Raw genomic sequence first — 5,985 nt, 5'->3', positions numbered from 1 at the left:
ATCATCTGCGTGGCTTCGTGGCTCTCCACAAAGCATCGGGACTACAAAGTTGAAAGCTGCTTTCTTGCCATTAAACCATGCAGTTAGTCCATTGTAGCAGGGTTTACAAAAGATGTGTGGAGCCCAAGACTTGTCCTGATCACCAATTTTACAGTCAAAATAGTGAAAGTAGGCGGTTCTGAGGAGGGAAGTGATAGTTCGACGGTGTGCAACTGTTGTGAAGTCCCCACACACGTAGCAGAATGAATTGGCCTTGTTGAGGCATCCTCGATGTTTTGAGGTGCTTGAAGCCATTGGAGAATCTGAAAATATAAGAAAGTAAAACTAAATCATATGTAAGGCAATTAAATGTCCATTGGAAAATGTAATACTAATATTTAGCTACCCAAAAGATGTGTAACACGATAGTTGAGGGACACCAACCTCCTGCGCCACCTGCGAGACATCCTCTTCCAATGACTGCCAGAGCACTACTGAGTGTGGATTGAGACCTGCTGCCCTAACTGCCAAAATCCGTCTTGATATATAATTACATATATTATGTAATGCAATCACTTACATTTAGTGCATAATAACTAAAAATTAATCCATAATTCTCACAATATTAGAATTAACCCTGAATGCATATATGCCTTTATGTACCGTATATGCATAAAATGCACACAATGCATATCTAAAAAAACTAGAGGTGATGAGTAAAAACGGATTTCAGATTTGAATTCAGCACCCCCAAATTAGGTAAATACGGGTATTTTTGTGCTTGCCTCAATTTCTTTGTAAACCAGTGTTATATTTCATCTTCCATCGCATATTCCGTTCTCGCCATCTTTGTCTTTCTTCTATTTATGTAGAGCCCAACTTCCTGTGATTTTTCATGCATTTTGGTAAGCAAGCATGGCAAATGTGATGTCCTGCTAATAAGGACACCTTCGTCAGCATACTCTAGGTCAATTAATTTCCTACTACTAATGCAGTCCAATCCTTCTCCCCTATCTCGAAATGTTCTACACATTACAAAATCCATGAGGAGGAAAAACAACATAGGTGACACCATATTCCCTTGGAGTTCTCCACTGTTCACTGGAAATTCATTTGATAAGACTCCACTAACCTTAACTTTGTACTTGCTATGATCATGAATGAACTTAATGAAATTTAGATAGTTATGAGGAATTCCATAAGAACGCAGGACTCTCCACAAAACTGGCTGGTGCAAACTATATAAGGCTTTTTCATAGTCCACAAATTCCATCGAAAAGGGATTTCTTTATTCTACGCATTGATGTACAACATCTCAAAATGAAAAGTTGGTCAGTACAAATTCTACTTTCTCTAAATTATGCTTGTTCATCTCTCAGCCTTTCATCAACCTTTCTCTCTAGTTTCTTTAGAATAAGCATACTATATATTGTTTTCATGACAATTGACGTAAGTGTGATGCCTCTGTAATTATTGCAGTCAGTCAAATCTTTTTTTGCTCTTTTCACCAACACTCCTAATTCCCATTCATCAGGTTTTGCTTCTTAGAGCCCAATTCTACAAAATGGTCCTGTACTCAAGGACCTTTAAATATACTTGAAGAGGTCGGCTCATCAGCGAGCAAAAATACGTTCCCTCTGCGCATGACTACGAACAGTCTCCCCTGACAGCACTGACTCTGACAGATATACATAGTAACACGATGCAAGGATACCGTTCCAAAAAAAATTCTCAAGGCATTAATATTTTCATTTTGTTGTACTTGAAGTACAGATTTTCCTAATGGCAGACCATACACCAGAAATTCATGATAATCATGCAATTTTCAGAGACGGTGCCCGAGGTTTGACTTGACTAGGGGGTATATTATTACTTGATCTCTTCCACGTTTATTAACTTCCAGAAGCCATGCCTACCATTTGTGCTCTATGTCCATGCCATAGTAATAGCAAAAAGACCATTGATATGGGTATTCAATATATTAGTTTCCCAAAAGAAGAAAAAACGAAGAAGAAATGGATGCGTTCGTGCATACGAGCAAACGATGTCAACTGGAAGCATGCTCTAATTTGTTCAGTCCATTTTAAAGCAGAGGACTATGCTGATGACGTTGAAAATTTACTTTTCAAATAACCTTTCGTTATTGTATAAAGAAAAGTCATTAGGACTAAACTATTTATGTATTCTTTATTGGTTATATATTATCATTATTATTATTATTATTATTATTATTATTATTATTATTATTATTATTATTATTATTATTATTTGTTTTTATTATTTGTTATTTATTTATATAGTTATTATTATTATTATTATTATTATTATTATTATTATTATTATTATTATCAATATTATTATTATTATTATGATCATTAACCAAGCTATAATCCTAATTTTAAATGCAAAAATGTTAAAAGCCAAAATGAGCCTCCAACAGTGAAAGAAACCCAGTGAAATTCTTCATTTCGCATAACATTTCCTGGGCTGTCCTCTTGAGTCCTCGCTTTATGGCTCGTGCATATCTATCCTTTTCCTTTTTTAGATACACCACTATAAAAAAATTGCTACACGCTAAGTTGGCGGTGATGGTCCACCCACTTCGTTAGTTCGAGTCCTTTCTTCTATATTCACAGAAAATAGTATGGCATGATAGAATCCTCTTTCTGTTACCTTATTAAGTGTTAATAATTGGAGAACTAGAGTTAAAAATATTTTCATATCATTATGTCACCACTGTGCTTAAATATAGATACCATTAGACTCTCCTCCCAGTCTATAGGCATTATTACCTCTTCCCATATTGCTCTCAATAATTCTAGCATCCATTCTTCCCCCTCTGCAGTTAGTATCTTGACCATTTCAATTTAAAACTCTGATGGGCCTGGTGCTTTACCATTCATTTTACTCAATGCCCAATTCACCTCTGTATTCCGTATAGTAGGGTAAGGCGATTTTGGACAAGTAAGACAAAAATTGGACACATGTAATATCTCTAAAACTTTATAATTTTCGAAAACTATAATGCTGTTAGAAATGGCCCAATCTACTACTTTTTTTTATTGATGAAACATGGGAATTTCTAATTCTTAGATGATTATGAGACCATCTTTACAGGTGAGACCTCCCTCTTTTGAAAGCATGTTTATTATTTGGTCATAAATTATTAATAAAGATTTTGTACAAAGGTTTCTAAACAAAAGTGTCCAAAATTTCCCCATCCTATTATATCTCCATCAGTGACCCCTTCACCCTTTGTGCTTTTCCCAGCTCCTCTTTCTCATTTTCAGTATTCAATAGCTGCTCATAATATTATCTCCATCTCCTCTTAATGTTATCACCCTTAAGTAATATATTTCCCTCTCTATCCCTAATGACTACCTGGTGCCCCAAATCCTGTCTTTGCCTTTTCCTCAAGTTTGAAATCTTATAGATATCATTTTCTCCTTACTTTGTGCATATCCTTTCATTTAATTGCTCTACCCCTCTTCCAATAGGAATACCTACTTTGTTCCTAGAATCTGTTTCCTCTTCTCTGTGCCGTCCCTATGCTCTTTGTGCCTGTCTTACTTTTCAGTCCTTAAATGCCTTTGATTTTCTTTGAACTGATTATTGTACCTCTCTGTTCCAACACCATTTTTTCCTCTTTCGACACACCATATCCTCCGGTTCTTTCCATTATTACTCAGTTTCCCCTACACATATTTCTTTCATACGTAACGAGATATTTTCCACTGTGTCATCCTGTCTAATCTCTAAATTCTACCTTTATAGTCGTCTCTCTCTCCCCCCCCCCTCTCTCTCTCTCTCTCTCTCTCTCTCTCTCTCTCTCTCTCTCTCTCTCTCTCTCTCTCTCTCTCACAATCCTCATAAATTGCTCACACTTTACCCTTGTAAGGTCTCAAATCTTAATTCTAGATCTTTTTCTCTTCTTGGACACTCCATGGGCACTGGTTGTAAATGGATAAAAAGGATATTACAGGAATGTAATATCTGCTGCTTCTCGGGGTAGTGTTCTGGGCCCATTACTGTGGTTTAGCAAGTTGCCTATACAGATGATGGTACTCTTTTTGCATCAACTCCATATCCTGAATGTATACCTGTGGTTGCTAAATCCCGTAATACAGATGTATCTGAAATTGGTGCATGGTGCAAATTATAGGGCATGAAGTTGTACCGTCACAACACTCAAAGTATGATTGTAAGTAGGTCGAGGACAGTGGTTCCTGGACATCAAATCTCTGCATTGATAATGTTCCTAGCTCTAAACAACCTCTAAAATTTTAGTGTTATTCTTTATAGCAAATTTACTTCTCAGAAACACAAACACATTCTGTCTGTTTCTTCCTCACATGCACAAAAAAAAATTTGTCTTATTGAGAAAGTCTTTTAGGATATCTGTTCATCAATCTATTCTGATAAATAAGGAAGTAACTTCGTTGTGTTTGTTCAAATCTCTGACCATGCATGCAAACATGGGTATCAATAATATTTGACCAACATTGTTTCTTCAAGACTGATCGATTTATTTGAATGTTTTTGTCATCTTTAAAACTTTAAATCAACCAATCAATCTTGAAGAAACAATGTTGGTCAAATAGTATTTATACCCATGTTTCTTCAAGAAAACAGGGTTTTCGATAAAGACTGAATTACTTTGTGTACATGTATAGACTTGTATATTGACATGAAAGCCTGTTTGATGTGTTTATTTGAAGTATGCCCGTGAAAACATTGTGGTATACACATTTTTCTTGGTATTACCTCACGCTGTTTCCAAGATACTGGGAAAATATGTTTTTCAATAATGGCAGACCTCATTTTGCTTACTTATATTTGTGTATCAATATGAGATAGCTTTTAAAGCCTTTATTGTGAGCGTTGACCTTGAAAATATAGGAATACGCAAGATTTTTTAGGTGTGATGTACAGCTACCAAGATATTGAAGAAATTAATATTTTAGGTTATGGCGATACTATTTTGCATATATGCAAAATTACCTAATATTGACCAAAGAATAATTCTTACGTTCACCCAAATGACAAATAGACTAATGGAGGTGATAGGCCAGGACACCAGCCACCTGTTGAGATACTACTGCTAGAGAGTTATTTGGTCTTTTGACTAGCCAGACAGCGCTACATTTTATCCACGGTCCAGATATACCAGGTCAGCCAGACAGCGTGCCGATTTTAAGCCTCTTCTGCGCACCTACGTCATCTGAAGGGGCTTAGTGTTGGCGAGACCCATTAAGAACGTAGATCTATCACACAGTCAATGTAAATAAAACAACATTTTACCTTTGGAAAATATTTTATTAAGTTACAACTTTCATTTTTTTTTTCTTATGGCCTCCCTGCATGGTTGTCCTTGGGGTTTTCTATACTTTATCAAATAATTAAGATATCGCATTCGAAAATATAACGATAACTTAACAAAAAAACCAATAACATCGTCAGGAACTTCAATAGCAGACTGTTTTAATTCTAAATAAAGCTTTTTAAAACAATTTTTTTCCCTCCATGAGAGCTTCCCAGTGTACAGCATTAAAAATCTCCCGCATTATTAACAAATGTGAAAAAAAAAACTGACTAGAAGATGCATGTAATTCCCCCTGATTAACACATGCTATCCAAGTATCATTCCTTAGCACTTCTTCAGTCTTATTTCCTAACTCGGGATATTTTACAAAAAATTTCTTTACGATATATCTGCCAATGTATTTAAGAGCTTCTTCCTCAATTACTCCCCCAATATCTTTATTTCTTTATTTGCTCTCAAAAGGTCTTCTTCCTCGTCTAAAGCATCTTTCTCTAAATCAAAATCTAAATTTCTGAATATCTGCATTGTTAGGATTATTTCTAACGCTAAGAACCTTTCTTTCGTCGTAGATTCATCGTCTTTGGCTGATTCCTGAGATTTTTCAGCAGTGGTGATATTACACTTTTCACTTAATACTTTAATTTCCTTTCCTAGTAAAATTTTTTAGCAAAAATTTAAACTTC

Source organism: Palaemon carinicauda, chromosome 12 (genome assembly GCF_036898095.1).
Source record: "Palaemon carinicauda isolate YSFRI2023 chromosome 12, ASM3689809v2, whole genome shotgun sequence".
Classification (NCBI taxonomy): Eukaryota; Metazoa; Arthropoda; class Malacostraca; order Decapoda; family Palaemonidae; genus Palaemon; species Palaemon carinicauda.
This window is presented reverse-complemented; position numbering follows the sequence as displayed.